Below are 16,534 nucleotides of genomic sequence, written 5' to 3' on the forward strand. Positions count from 1 at the left end.
CATCTGCAGTAACAGTGGGATGGTAAAAGAGGCAATACTCCTGGGCAGATGGAATCGTGATATAGGTTTGGAGGAAAACAAGAAGGGCCTTTGAAGCATCCTGGAGGGTGCAGTTCAGTGTGTGCTGGGGAGGGCCTTGTCTCTGGCCTGAGGAATGAGCAGCTTGCCTTCCCACACGGGAGGCGAGGGGCACACAGATGGAACTCATTATGGGAGGCTTTTGCTGTGTTTCCGCTGTGGGATTGCATGTGCTGCATCTGGTAGGCAGTTTAGTCTTTGGATAGCTAGAGAGTGGAATCTTCATGGCATCATTTTTCAGATGAGCAAATAAAAGTAATAAATGGCATAGCTGGAGTTAAAGCCTGAGGTTCTGGCATGTTAAATAAAATAAAAACAAAATGAGCCAAAACCCAACCAAAGCAAAAAACCTTTCTACTCTCCAGAAAAATGTTTGTTTACTAGCTTGTCACTTGTCCTTTTGGTCTTTGTGCTGACATTGGCATTTTAAAATGAGAAACTAGGAAACTTGTTTCTATGCTGTTTCCTAACCTAATGTTTCTGAAGCAGTTTTAGGTCTTTGGAGAAGTCCCTGGACATATCTGTGTAGTAACATAGAAGGTCTGAAAAGATTCCTTTTTTTTTTAATCTGGATTTTGCTATGTTGTCCAGGCTGGCCCTGAGTTCCTGGGTTTAAGCAAGCTTCCTGAGTAACTGTAACTACAAATAATGCACCACAGTGCCTGGTGGAATTCTTTTTTTTTTAAGTTTGAGGCATGGCAGTTGAATTTATTTAGTTGTCCTGAAGTGAGTTTGGAATTTTAGTATGAAATATTTAGTTTAAGAGTTGCATTGTATGGCGAGGGACATAGCTCAGTGATAAAGTGCTTGCTTAGCATGGGTAAGGCCCTAGCCCTGTGCACTCATGTGGGTGTGTAAACACACACACAAAGACCAAGTTACATTAACATGTTTGACATGTTAAATCATAACATATTTACTGTTGCTTGGTGTGCGTGTGCATCTGTGTAGCCCAGACTGGCCTCAAATTCCAGATCTTTCTGCCTCAGCCTCCTGAATTCTGAATTCTGAATTCTGTGTGCCACCACAATCTGGTTCTACTGTGGCTTTATATTATCTGGTGATTATATAACATGTCCCATGTTTACCTGCTTGAGTTTCAGCAGACCAGATGTGGTGTTTTGAAAAGCATACTGGATGGACTTGGAACCTGGAAGAGCCAAATTTGAGGTTGTTTGTCTTCTGCCATTTCTAAATCTATGACTTTGAGTTCATACTGACCCTCAGTTTTTCTCAACTGCAAAATGGATCTAATAGTACTTGTCACAAAGGAGGCTTTCTGAAGGCTAAATGAAGTAGAACATGTAAAATTACTTCAGATTATACCTAGGATATGGTAGTATTTAGGAAGTTAGTTACCCATCCCCCCTTGCTAGAAAATCTGTATATGAAGAAACTTTGTAGGTAGGTACTTCTTGAGTTAGAAATTTCTGATGTAGGAAACCCCCTTATGTAATTGCTTGGATTCCAAACAAAAAAGTTTCAATGTAACATAGTGGTTTAGACTCCTAAATCTGGGATCAGAGTCTGTGGATTTGAATCCAGGCTTATTTTACTAGTTGAATGATAGGGGGCAAGTTATTTAACCTTTTTTGTATCTCAGCTTCCTGTTTTGTAAAAGGATTATAATGAGTGTTAATAATAGCACTTAGTTTGAGGACTGTAAGGATTAAATGAAAATGTGTGTGTGTTGTCTGCCTGTCTATGTTGTATGTGTGGCAACACCTTGTAAGGGTTTGCTATTTATTATTCCTCCCCTCTTCTCCCTGAGTAGACACCCATAAATTACCTGGAAATTCCCTGGAATCCCCTTCATATCTTTTCCTGTCAGAAGAAGGCTCTTGTGTATATCATATGCCTTTCTCTTCTGTCTGTAATGCCTTTTTCTTCTGTCTATAATACCTTTCTACTATTTTTTAATTCAGGCGGTTCTTTTCTCATGTATAACACATTCTTATCAATCTCTTTTTCTTTGCATACTTCTTTTCTTTTTTGGCAATAGTGGGGCTTGAACTCAGGGCCTTCACCTTGAGCATTCACTTCACCAGCCCTTTTTGTGATGGGTATTTTTGAGATGGAGTTTCTCGAACTATTTGTCCTGGCTTTGAACCACAGTCCTCCTGATCTCTGCCTCCTGTGTTGCTAGGATTACAGGCATGAGCCACCAGCACCCTGCCATTGCATACTTCTTGCCTAGACACTTTGAAAAAAGTCTTTCTTTATGTGGATACTGAACATTTTCTAATAATGACTGATAAACCCAGCTGTGTGTTAAGAATCCTCTCATTCAGGAAGATGAAAGCCATATAGCCTCAAGCAATTGAAGAAACATGAAATTCCTTATTGTTTAGTGGCTGTTTATTTTTTACTGGATATTCAGAGAGTTAACAGGCTTAGAATGGTTGAATAACATGTTTAGAGGCACCAACTTTTCAGTGGGTTTGATTAAAACCAGGCCTTTCCTGTGTGCTCTGCCGCAAAGTCTCCAAGCACCCACTCAAGACTGCATGTGCATCCCTGCTAGCCTGTCCTCTGCTTTCCCTCATTTTTTGCCTCTTGAGATGACAGAATCAGTCATGATTCTCTTTGGCTGCTTTACTGTTTTCTGCTCTTTTGGCAGGGCAGGATCATAGTGTTTTAGATACTTTATGTGTTAAATTGGCCTTTTGTGTTGGCTTAGAAGTTTACCTGTATTTACAGCAGTGTGTGTTGGGGCAAAATGTGTTCCAAGTTTCAAACAACCAACTTGCGATGAATTTTTAAAAAGGCAGAACTCTGAGTGTATTTGAGTGTACTGCCTGCATTGGTACACTTCAAAGGTCAGGTTTCAGACCTGACCCAGGCACATTGTGGAATGTATGCACATTACTGCGCTTATTTGCTTAACTGTCATCTGTTGCTGATCTGTGTGTTCCAACCACTGCCGTTGTGTTTGGCACATAGTAGGAATCCTGTGAGGAGATCTGTTGAGTTTTCTTTAAAAATCAAGGGAGCCTGAGTTGGAGACCAGCTTGGGGGAACATAGCAATACCCCATCTCAAAGAAAAAGAAAAAAATCTACACGTAATATATTTGTTCTTTTTTTTTTTTGACTGCACTGGGGTTTGAACCTTAGGTCTTTGCACTTGCTAGGGAGGCACTCTACCACTTGAGCCACTCCACCAGCTGTATTTTTCAGTAAGAACAATCAGTGGAGTGTCAGGCAACATTGAAAGAGGAATATTCCACATAATTATCAATCAGATGAAAATACTGCTTGCGCTAGGTGGAAAAGCGACATTTAAAAGTATCTAGGAGCCAGACACTTATGAGAGTATTGCTTTGATTATTGGGAGATACGTAAAGCAGCCCAACAAGTTCTTCTTGATTTGGAGTCTTGTTTACTTTTCTCATGTTAGAACTGATAGCTCTAATGGTTTTAAGAGATTAAGGAAGACAGGTCTGCCATGAACCTGAGCACATTTAGTTCTGAATTTATAAGGGTTGTCTAATAAGTGCTATTTAAAGATTATTAGTTTATAATGATCACAAAACTCTTATTATAATTTTGAGTTGTAAGAAATCAGAGTCACCCAGGAAATATCTCCTTTCCCAACTTTACAATAGAGAAAAAAAGAAACAGCACCTGAGTGACTGTCCAAGATCGCTAGCTCTGTAGGTCAAAGACTGATCTTGAACTTGCTGTGTATCTCAGGCATGGCCATTTTTTTTTTTTTTTTGTATATACATTATGCTGGGTTTGTGATTGAGTGATACAATGAATCATAAAGTAATCACACATAGAATTGAGGAAACTAAATACCCATGTGTTCAAATAGTTCTGAGGAGGCTGAGGTAGAAGACTTGGAAGTTATTTAAGAGAAATTAGGGTTCTGTAGGCTTTTGCCATTACCTTGGATATTGTGAAAGACTCTCTCATGAGAGAAGAGAGGAAGATCTACTTGGTAGAGGTATCCTGAGTTCCCTATCTGAAGTTGGGTTGGGGAGGTGGTTCTGAGCCCCTGTGGATGTTTTTTCTTAGGAACAAACTAGTCACAAGTTTAGTTTATTCCTAAGAATAAAACTTTGTTCCAGTTTTTAAAATTTTAATGACTGTAACTGTTTAATAAAAAAGTTTCCTTTAATGTTGACACTTACTCCCACATTAAAGCTATTTTTACTTATTCTGTTCCAGTCTTTGCCCCAAATGTATGAGTATGTAATATATATACATATACATATATGTATGTATAGACCTATATATATGTGTTTGTAAATACACACACATATATATAGGTCTATACATATCTATCTGTGTATATATAAAATGTGTATGTATTTTTTTTTTTTTTTTAGTATGTAGGAGTTTGAACTCAGGGCTTTGCACTTGCTAGACAGGGCAGCTACTTCTTGAGACATGCCTCCAGCCCTTTTTGCTCTGGTAATTTTGGAGATGGAGGTCTTACTTTTTGCCCAGGCTGGTCTGGATTTTAATACTCCTATTATGCTTCCCACCATTACTGGGATGACATAATCAGCTTTTTCCATTGAAATGGAGTCTTGCAAAGTTTTTTGCCTGAGTTGGCCTGGAACCATGATCCTCCTGATCCAAGTCTCCCTTGTAGCTAAGATGACAAGTATGTGTCACAGCACCCAGCTATTGGATGAGATGGAGTCTTGCAAACTTCCTTATGCCCCAAGCTGGCCTTGAATCACGATCTTCCAATCTCAGACTCCTAGGTAGCTAGGATTACAGGCATGAGCCACTGGTGTCTAGTTATATTATGTAATTTTTATTGTAGGATACATACATGTCTTCTTTTCCCACTTGAACATTAAAAAAAATTCTATTACATAGTTTTAATAAAAATAATTTTTAATGTCAGTACAATATTTAGTGGGTCAATAATATATTTTGCTTAAATAAATTATTACCTTTTATTGAATATTTAAGCTACTTCTAATTTAAAGACTAGTATGGGGAACCTTAGCATTTTTTTTGCCACGAAATTAGTATAAACACAGATTTATTGCATCAAAGGATATAACCAGTTTTATGGCTTTTAATGTGCAATTCCAGAAAATTAAGCAGAAACCTAGATCACAAGTGGCTTTAAACATTGGTACGAAGCTGCTAATTTCTTGACTATTATACAGACACCCTGCTGGCTAGTAATATACATATACTGACCGTTATAATTGTCTATTCTTGGCAAAAGCAGTTTTCTTCAAATGCCATGAAGGGAACAGATTTGCTTTGTTTTAATGCTCCATTGGAAAATGATATTTTGTGAGAGGAAGCCATGAATGTGAAATTGTAGTGAGGAGTTTTATAATTTGTTGAAAATGTAGTTGTATTGAGAGAATGTTAGGTTGTTTCTAGGCTTATGAAGTACCTTAGTAAATGCAGTATACTTTGCATGACTCTCGGGAGTGAGGACCATCAGCTGTAGTCATGTAAACCTGATGGTTTCTCTTAAAACAGTCATGTATTTCCCTTTGCTTGACTTTTGTTACTGACAAAATAAATTCTAGGGAGAAATGACCCAAACATTGTATGCACATATGAATAAAAAAAATAAATAAATAAATTCTATTTTCAGTGTTTGGTGTTTTTCTGCTCAGTGGCGATATTTTATAGGGTACCTGAACAATCATTCTATAATGCAAATCTGAACATGTCACTGCCTTGGTGAAAATCTTTCACTTTTTGCCCTTTAACCAACTCCTTAGGGTGGGATAAGAAATTCTTTATGGTCATTAGCCTTGTTTTCTTCCATTCCCATTCTTGCAGTCAGTACTCCAGTTCTGTTAACCAGTTTTTGGTTCTTAAATATGTCATGGTTTCTCTTATTTCTAGGCTTGTTCTTTGCATATGCAGTTTCTTCTGCTAGGAACACTTTCCCCTCCTCCACTCCTGTTCATCCTGTAGGTGTAAGTTTTGTGTCCCTTCTTGTTGGAAGCCTTTCCTCATCCTCTAAGGAATGCTGTCTCTTTTCTCCGAATAGCAGCACTTTGGTCTTCCCTCTCATGCATATACAGTAGAGCTGTATTCAACCCCTGCTGTACTCAGTGCTCTGGAGAGGTTAGGGACTAGGTTTCTCTTGCTCATCCTCCTAGTCCTAGCTCAGCCCAGTGCCTGCTGTCAAGCAGATGGTCAGTAAAATGTTACTGAACCAAGGAGGCCAATTTGTAGGAAGCTACCTGTAGGTTTGTCTTATGGAAGTCCTGTTTGATTGCTTGACCAGTATTTTCTTTTAATGTTCCTTTTGTCAGGAGAAAAGCCACTTATAAATCACACCTAAGAGGTTGGGGTTGAAGCTCAATGGTAGAGCACTTGCCTAGAATGCACAAGGCCCTGGGTTGCATCCTTGGCGCTGCAAAAGCCAAACGAAAACCAAACCAACCAACCAATCAAACATCAACAAGAAAATAACAAACAGAACTACTTCCTCCCCAAATAAAGCACACCTAGTCTAATTAGACCTTATTGGAGGAAATAGTTACATTAAGGAATAACACTAAGAAAGGGTTGAGAGTTCATGACAGATTGAAAGGTGCTCTCATAACATTTTCACTTGAGATATAAGGAATTTAGCTTCAGGAGGTGAAACAATTTTGAGCATCTGGCGGCAAACCTCCTATTTTCCCACTGTGCACTGGTTTGGGGAACAACACAACCTGTCTGCATAGGCAGCCCTGTAATACATCTTCCTGTTGCAGGCTGCTCAGGTCCAGCTGCTCCCCACCCTCCTCCGATGTGCCCCCTGGTTCCACAGAGTCTCCAGTGGCTTGGTCTTCAGGTCTTCTGCTCCAGTTACTGTCAAGGCTCTCACCACATGCCTGAGTCAGAACTTACCTGCCTTTACCTTGTTCTTGCAGAGAGAGGTCTCATGTTAGGGTGCGGCCTGAGCAAGTAATTCAGTGAAGGTATTTATGGCTGAGACCGGGTGCCTCAGAGCCGACAGTCTGTTGACTGACTTGGGTCTCTGAGGAGAGAGAGGTTTTTGTTTCCTGTTTCCTTTTGAATGTCTCCTTTTTCTTAAGTCTATAAAAAGCTATAGCCTATGAATATAAAATAATTGTAACCTTCCTATATTAGATAAGAAAAATACATATTTGATGGGATTTTCACTTAGGTGTATTTGCTTGGTTTTGCAGACATAAGACCCTATGTTTCTTTAAAGTTAGTTTTTAATTAATTGTAGATAATTTTTGTAATCTGTGTTTAGCATGCAGTTACAGTTTACTGTGGAATACTGTGTTACCCATTCTTACGTTTTCTTTCAGAGAAGTCATGTTATAAGCCTAATAATTGACCTTTTTTAGGCAATAATTTTGAATTTTCTGTAGCGTATTTGCATTTTGGAAAAATTAAGACATACAAATTCCAAGACCATTCATAAATAAACATTTTTATTAATAGTTTGGTGTTTATTAGTCAGATTTTACTCCATATGTTTATGAACCTGTAAATTTAAAAAAGTTTTCAAAGAGATTATAGAACATGATGCTGATTTTTCTTTTTTTTGGTGCTATTAGGGTTTGAACTTGGGGCCTCACACTTGCTGTGCAGGTGTTCCTAACACTTGAGCCACTTGGCCAGCCCATAATGCTGTTTTGCTTTGTGGCTTTTCTACCAAGTGACTCCTAATAGTCCCTGTATGATAATAACTTTGAATTTTGGTGTCCCAACTTTTTGTGGTGCATAGTTTTTTATTGCATGGTGAAAGTTCATTAACTGACTCTGGAATATGGGACATATGTATTGTTTCTTTATCCTACTCTGGGTAATCCTACACATTGGAACATCTTTGTGCCTCTTTTTATGTAAACATTTCTGATTATTTCCTTAGGGTACTGTAAGTGGTATTGTTGTGTCAGCGTTTTTGCAGATTTTAAGGTTTTGGATATTTATGCATGATTTAAAAAGCCCACACTGAACTTTAACAGACATCATAAATCCACTAGTTAAGTGTGTTAGAACAGTAAATTTTGTATATTTCTTGGTGGTTGTATGTCCAGGACCTTGGAGCACCTGAACAGTGTTCCTAATGGGTAGATTTTCTCCTCAAGTACTCTTAACGTTATGGGCTGTTGAATTCCGAGATTGCCTTGGAGGCATGAGCTGGAAACCCTGTTAAATGGCTAGTAGATAATCATGTGGAAGAGACAAACATTGTCATTTTGTGTTTACCTAGTGTACTGTAGTGAGCCTCAGAAAGCCTTCCAAGTAAATAAGGTTATCTTTTCCCCCCTTTTAAATGCAGGTTGTTGTCGTTCATGATGGAGAGAGAAGCCCTAAAACAATTTCAGAAGATGCATCTTACTCAATAGTAGTTAACAATAAGTTCACGTGGATGGCATTTGTAGTTTTGAAGTGATTTGATTGCTCAGGTCTGCTTCAGTGAAATGAAGGCTAGTTTATCTTTGCAAAGACTTGTGACAAGTTTATAACTATACTCCCTGGGGAGTGTACTTTTGCTGCAGGCATCTCTGTGCATCTTTATGCAGTGAGTGGTTCCGATTCTAGATGTGAAAGTGGTTTGACATTAAACTCTAGCATGGCAACTTTGTAGATACCTTCTGCATGGAGTCAGACAAAGTGTGCGGACCCTAGCACCACGTTTGGTTCTTGACTCCCTTCTCCCTTCTCTTTCCCTTTCTCTTAATTCCTATAAGAGTCAGTATACCTGGGAAGTCAGTAAGTTATAGGTTAGATTTGAATTTAATAAGAAATCCACAGTAAATGCAGAATTACCCTGACCTACTGGGAATTGGTGAAGTATTTTCAATAAGGCACAGATAAAAGAGTATTCTCCTATTCTGTGACTTCATTGTTAGAACATTCTGCCCCAAACCTTAGCTTCAGGATAATAGTTAGGCTTTCTCTTCCATGTTAAGTCAGGGAATTTGGAAGCTTTTGTATTTCTAATTCTGATTTTATATAAATCTTTTATACATCATATAGCTCTTCTCAGTAGTAAAGTATACAGTTAGGTTGATAATGCTCAAATTTATTTTTCTTAGAGACATAGTATTTTGGCCTAATGTATTAATGTATTTGCCAACTGGAAAAGTTCTTTTAAATTTGAAATTGTACTCACTAAATTATGGAATTGTGTGCTACTGTTTAGCAAAGATATATGAAGAGTGCTAGAGCAAGAAAATTCTTATTCACAGAACTGTTACTTAGTAAAATTGCTTTTCTGTTGGACATCTGTTTCAGCTTTCTTTTGGTAGATTAAGGGAGCGGGGTAGGGCAAGGTGTTGAGGATTTCCTCACTTGTGTAACTGGGGCGAGTTAAGGGGCAGGGGAGATTCCATACATAGACTTGGTGTAAAGATGTTCCCCCCTCATTAATAGTCTAGCTTATGACTGCTTTCATTTCTTATCACAGTGAGGTTTATCCAAATGCCCTGAAAGAGAGCAACTAGCTGTCCCATGATGATGATGTTCTGGCTTCCATTTGTCATATGTCCCTGAAGGACTCTTGCTTGGGTCTCCCCTTGGTCCTGTAGGTTGGGCAGGCCTGTGTCATGTATAGGGGTCAGGCAGGTCTCTGTGATCAGCACTATTAGTAGGACCATATGGAACGAGAGGTTTCTAGACAGATAAAAACAATTATCTACCATAATATTTTGAACTGGCAGTTGTTAATTTTTTTAAAAAATTGTAGTAAAATACACTTGCCATAAAATTTACTATCTTAACTATTTTAAGTGTGCTGTTTAGTGATGTTAAGTGTATTCAGATTGTTGTGCATTAGATCTCCAGGACTCTTTTCATTGTGCAAAACTGAAACTGTGTTCTCATTAAACAATAACTGACTTTCTTCCTTTCCCCTAGTCCCTGCCAACCAGCATCCAGCCTTTCATCTTATGGATTTGATTATTCTTGGTACCTCATGTAAGTGGAATTCAACATTAGTCCTTTTATGACTAGCATTTTTCATTTATATATGAACTATATCATCAAGTTCATCCATATTTTTGGATATGATAGAATTTCCTTCATTTTTAGTTTGAATAATATTCCATTGTATGGGTTGCTTCTATCCTATGATTATTGTGAATGTTGCTTCTATGAAATAAATGTACAGATATCTCTTTAAGACCTTGCTTTCAACTGTTTTATCAGCTGACACTTTTACATAACTTCTTCAAACAGGTCCAAAACTATGTTCATCTTTTCCCTTATAAGCTGCCCTTCATCTTAAACTCCCTGTTGCATCACCTGCCTTGAGTACCTAGGCCGGGTCCTGTGATGTGTTTTGACTCATCCTCTCATGAACTACTAGTCACCAGATTTTGATTTTTAACTCCTAAATCATTCTTTTTATCCAGTGCATCCTTGAATGTGCTTCTTCTCAGGTATTCTATGAATGAAGTATTTCACGGTCAGATGACTTCGTGGATTTCCATGGTATTGCTCAGTTTACCCCTTCCTAGAGAACCAGGATGTCTGTTAGCATACAAAAGTCTCAAGAAGTCTTGCAGTAAAGAGACTTACTGTACTAAGATGTTTTCCAAATCTGTTTGGTCACCAAGCTGTCCTTTTATTTAACATGTGTTAGTATGAAGTTGAAGTTGAGAAATAGCTTCCGTCTCTACTTGCCTTTCTATCTCTGCTTTTGCCTTTCTTTAGGTTTGATCTCTTACATGGACTGCAGCACAAACCTCTGAAATCAGGGATTTTGATCTTTATTTTATATTTTTGGTCTCACCAATCCCTTTGGCAGTCAGTTGAAGCTTCCTTCTCTTAGAATAATATTTATGAACACATAAAATTAAGTACATAAGATTACAAATCATTCACTGGTTTGTTACAGATCTAACCTTCTGTCTCATCTTCAGTCTATGTGGACTAGAAATGTCACATAAAGAGATGCTATAGTAAAGTAGGGAAATAGCACGGGCAGTGGAGTTAGAACACTGTGGGCAAGGTATTGGACTGTTGTCTCAGTTTACTCATTTGTAAAGTCAGGAAAGTAGTACCTGCCTTCTAGGTGGGTTGTGAGACTTTAGTCCTTGTCTCTAAAGCACCTATAACAGTGATGATGTATGTATAAATGTATATGCCCAATAAATTAGTTGCCGTTTCCCCCTTTCTTCCCTTCCTCCCTCCTCAGCAGTGGCATTTTAAACATCTTGTTGCAGATATACAGTTCCTGTGAAGTTCTTTATTCAGAGATTTCGCGTGCATCTCCACAGGTAATGCTTAATGAAGGAGGAAAAAATGCATCTGAAAACGTTTCCCCTAATTAACCTTTTTGGTGTTTAGAAAGTGGAAAATACAGAACAACAGAATATTTGCTTTATGCAGCAAGCACACATTATCAAAATCTGAAAAAACAAATAATATTAGAGGAAACACTGTGTAAGGAAGGGAGTTTTGGGGTGACTGGCTGACTTAAAAAGATTTTAATTTTTATTGAGAAACTTGAATATTTGCTTCTGAAAATTTCAGCAGCTAGGAGCATGAGTTTCAATAATAGCCCTGTGACTTGGGACATGTTACCTAGTGCCTTACCTGCCACCATTTACTTAACTGTCAGAAATTGGCATAGTAGGGTTAATTAGAATATTAAATGAGGTAACATATAGAAGACAGAACTTATGGTGGACAGTTGATCTTTTGTTTTGTTTTGTTTTTGTGTTGCTGGAGTATGAACTTCCAGCCTTATGCTTACTAGGCAGGTACTCTCACTTAAGCCATTCCGCCAGCCCCGACAGTCAGTCCTTCCAGGGGAATAGAGGTCCTTTTGTGAGCTCTTGCTCAGCTCCACTGCAGCTCACTGTGCGTATGGCAAATCCCTGTCTTAAGGCAAGCGTTTTAAGGTTACTTTTCATTATTATTACTGTTTATTTTGTATAGGTACTGTATTTACAAGGTTCAGAAAACAAACCAACAAGGTACAAACTGAGAAGTCTTGCTCTTATTTTTGTCAGTTTCCTTTCCTGCTCCCTGGAGTATCTTATTATGTTCTCTTTTTTCTCGATTTTCATACAAATGACAATAGAGTCTATATACTAGTCTACATTTTTCTTTTTTAATTTTATTGCATATCACCTTTTTCCATGGACACGAGTTTTTTTCAGGACACATTATTTTCTTCTGAGTATGTACGTATAGGTGCACGTGTGTGTATGAGAGCTTTCAGAGTATTCCATTGTTGAGAATGGACCATAAATTATTTTAACCAGTTACTATAATCATAGACATTTAGTTTGTGTCCATACTTTCACTGTTTAAAATAGTGCTTATTTACATAACTTTGTAGTGTAGGAAGTTGAATAAATTCCCACAAGTGGGATTGCTGGGTCAAAAGATGAATACATTTATAATTTTAGATAATATCATAAGTTGTTCTCTGTGGGATTTGTACCATTTTGCATGAATTAACATACATTTTGCATTACAGATTGTTCTCACTCCTTCCTGTAGATCTTTTTAGACTGTCATTATCTTGCTAATGAGGAGGGAGTTGTAAAAGTGAAGGATATCCCTTGTGTTTCCTAGGTAGTAGTGGGCTTTTGAAGTCCATTGCTTTCCAGGCAGGTGTTGGGGTGTGAGTTATGGTGTGTGTGAAAGTAGGTTTATCCTGATTTGCTACTGTCCCTGTCGCAGGACCTGAGGATGGAAAGGCTGGGTGTCTTGTGTGCCTGAGGTACCAGGTGTGTCTGGGGGAGAGTCAGTTCTTTTGTACATTAAAGCATTATTGGCTGCTGTCTCCCTTGCTTCAAAGTTTTTATTTTTTTTTAATTATTTATGTTCACTGGTTTTGCTTTTTTGTTTTGCAGCAGTTACGCCTATTTATTGAAGCTTTAGAATATAGAGGAAAGAAAGTAAGAGCTACTTGAAGTCCCACAACCATTGTTGATGTTGTAATGAAGATCCTTCTGATCTCGTGTTCATTCCCAGCATAAGTGGTGGTCACACTGCATAATGTTTTATAACTTTTCCATTTATTAGTGCATTATGAATATTTTCCATCTTCCAGTTATCATGTATTATTTTTGTGTAGAATTTTATTTTATGGCTTCACTGTGATTCTTTGTTCCTAGATGAACCTTTAGTCTTGTTAGTCATTTTAAACAACCCTGTGATGAAGGTCCTTTTGGCTACATCTTGTATTTTATTGTTACTTGCTTAGAAAAAATTCATGGACGTAGAACTGCTGGATCAAAGGACATGAACACATTGTCCTCCCAAACTGACATATTTTTACACTCCTGAGTGAGAGTACCTGCTTTACTGTATACACAGATACACACAGTTTTAAATTTGCTAATCTGTTAGTAAATGTAGTCTGTATTTTAGTATAGATATTTGATTACTAGTGTGTTAAACTATTTTTTATTGTTGAAAACTTATTTTCTGTGTGTGTTGCCCATTCCTTTGTTCATTTTATTTTTGGTATGTGTGTCTTTTTTCTTTTTGATTTATTAAGGCTATATATGTTAAGGATATTAGTGTTCTGTTGTATATGCTATACATTTCTTTTTAGGTTTACATATAAAGGTATTTTAATATAGAGGTTTTATACTTTCATGTGCTCAAACAAACAATTCTTTCAAAGGTTTAGACTTCTAGTGTCTTGTTTGAGAGCCATTTTGACTTTCATAATTGCACAAATTGTATTTAAACTTAGTATTTGGTATATTCAGCTTTTTTTTTTTTTTTTTGTGGTGTTAGGGTTTGAACTTGGGATCTTGCACTTGCTAAGCAGGCAATCATCACTGAGCCACACCCCTGACTCTTTTTGCTTTAGTTATTTTTTCATACAGGGTCTCTTGGTTATGCCTGGGCTGATGTGGACCACAGTCCTCCTATTTGTGCTTCCCAGGTAGCTGGGGTGACAGCCATTCGTCACCATACCCAGCTTTTTATTGGTTGAGATGGGGTCCTGTGACCTTTCTGCCTGGGTTGGCCTCCAATCATGATCCTCCTTATCTCTGCTTCCCAGGTAGCTAGGATTACAGGTATGAGCCACCATGCCTGACCATATTTGGCATTTTTGAAGGATGTGGTGTTATTTTAGTCTGTGATATAAGATGAATGGTAACTTATTAATTTTTCTGATCATCCAATTGTCATGCCACAAAAAATTACCCTCCCCATTGAAGTCCATGTCTTTAAGAATTGTTCTGTTTTCTTAAAGATCTGAAAATTTGTACTAAAACTAGAAAACATGCTAGACTTGGAATCAGAGGTCCTAATTTTAGACTGTTTTCAGGCCGTTGGTACTAATGTGACCTTGAGGCAGGAGCTTAACATTTTCTTTGACTCAGTTTCTTTTGTGTTGTAACATCTGACCATCTACTAGGGTGGTCATGAGAATCTGATGAGACAGTAGATATAAAGTACAAAGCTGTACATTGGAAGGCTTTAGAATGCTCCTAGTTAGGAGAGCCCAGATATCCTGGGGCACTATGACCATAGTTAAGTCTAGATATGATAAAAGGGTAAATTTTGTCCATTAGGAAAACCAATAAAATAACTCCTCTGGATTTTAAATAATGTGTATTAGCCAAATAGAACCCAGTCATTACATTGTAAATGTGTAATAAAAGTGGACATGTTATAGTTATTTTTATCTTGACATGGATTAAATATAGTCTCCTTAATGACTAAATAGAAAGCAGATGTAATGCTTTCTATTTACTCATCTTTTTGCATTATTAAATCTTTCCTTTGGCCTATCGCCGCCCCCGGCCACCCGTCCCCACCCAACCACCTCATTCCCTTTCTCACCTTCCTTTTCTTCTCTCCTTCTCTTCCTTTCTTTTGATTAAGATACTTTATTTTGAACAGAAAAGTGGTATAAGAAATGGAGAGCATGCCTTATAATATGAGAAGTTTTCTCCTCCATTCTGATCCCTACTTTAACCTGTAATTTTGGGGAAAAATTGTTCTGTGTTTGGATGATTATGTTATCTATTACTATACCTCCTTCTAAGGCAAGCATAGCATTGGGCTTAAGGTCTAAGAATTGTGTCCAGATAGAGTACACTAAATAGTTACATTTTGTTTATGTGGAGTGCATTTACTGACACAGGGCTACGAAGTCACTCTGATTTAGAGAAAATGAGTGTGATTTGTTCATGTTTTCACATTTCCTTCCATGAAAAATCCATTTTATTCTTTTCATTAAAAAACATTCAGATGAAATTTGCAAAGGAGAACCTAGTTTCATTTCTACAATACAAAAATAAAGAAAAGAGCCAGGCAGCTCTTGGGAGCTCAGCTCTTGGGAGCCTGACAGGAGGACCATGAATTCAAGACCACTTTGGGCTATGTAATGAGACTGTCTCACAGAGAGATGGGGAGAGGGAGAGAGAATGAGATTCTGATTAGTTTTCTGCTCAGATACCATGTTTAGTATCTTTACAAGTAGTGTTCTTAGTGAGCACCACTGTGCTGCCTGGGCCATAAATTTCATGTACTGTCCTCAAGTATCAGGGTGTTCCAGAGTGGTTTTCCAGCAGACAGCTGGATTTCCTTTACATAGTTCTTCCATCAGTGAGAAGTGGTGATTAGATCCCTGCAGGAAGTGTTAGTATGTCTTCTTTCTCCATGACAATCTAGATCCTCTGTCTCTTGTATCCAAATAATCTACTTCCATCCAAGCTGTTTTGAATTTTATCATTCAAATGTAAATGTTCCTCATAAAGCATCATTATCTTTTTTTCTAATTTGGTAGTTTATCTTTGCATGTGGTCATTATGTTCATCCTGAAGTAGTTTCATTTTTTGGATGTCATTTAATTCATTCTCTTATTTGTCAGCAACCAAGCTGATAGTTGCTTCCCCAGGTCTCCCAGAGATTGGTCCCATAAGCCAAACCACTCTCTGTGTCCCCTGGAGAATGCCTCAGAGTTCTAGAGGAACTTTGTTTCTGGCCTCAAGCTCTTCATTTAGTCTTGAGATTTAGTCATTGCCACAAGAGGTGAGAGTCAAGCGTCTGGATTCACAATGGGGATCTGATAGTAAATGACTTTGAGACCCTGGTTAAGTTACCTCATGCCTCTAAGTTTTCGCTTCTTTATCTGAAAATGAAGCTCCTTTGTGGGAGTTTGAATACAACATCATAACTCTGAGGTTTCCTTTAAGCCCCAGTTTCTCTTATTAAAAAAGCAATAGACTTTGGAAAATATGAAATAAATGTTGACTGACTTTGTTCAGTTTTTTTCTTTCCTAAGCTGTTTAGTTGGTCAAGACACATCATTTAATTTTAACTTTCAGTTCTCTCTCTCTCTCTCTCTCTCTCTCTTTTTTTTTTTCTTCCAGTGGGACCAGGGTTTGAACCTAGAGCTTTCCACTTGCAAAGCAGGCTCTCTACCACTTGAGCCACACCTGCAGCCCATTTTGCTCTGGTTATTTTGGAGATGGAGTCTTGTCAGCTGTTTGCTTGGGCTTCCTCAAACCTTGATCCTTTCCTATCTCAGCCTCCCACGGTGATAGAATCATGGTC

At 37.9% G+C, this 16,534-nt stretch overlaps 1 protein-coding gene across 2 annotated transcripts in view; it reads left to right on the top strand.

Moving 5' to 3' along the window:
- Positions 1 to 16,534, top strand: part of Jak1 (Janus kinase 1) — a 126,800-nt gene that overhangs the window by 12,236 nt on the left and 98,030 nt on the right. The window contains exon 2 of one of the 2 annotated variants that reach the window (XM_074079877.1): positions 9,908 to 9,967. The exons of the other annotated variant lie outside the window; for it this stretch is intronic. The gene's annotated coding sequence lies outside the window, so the exon portion shown is untranslated. The remainder of the gene's footprint in view (positions 1 to 9,907; positions 9,968 to 16,534) is intronic. 2 annotated transcript variants of the gene reach the window in all.

Source organism: Castor canadensis, chromosome 7 (assembly GCF_047511655.1).
Source record: "Castor canadensis chromosome 7, mCasCan1.hap1v2, whole genome shotgun sequence".
NCBI classification, from domain to species: domain Eukaryota; kingdom Metazoa; phylum Chordata; class Mammalia; order Rodentia; family Castoridae; genus Castor; species Castor canadensis.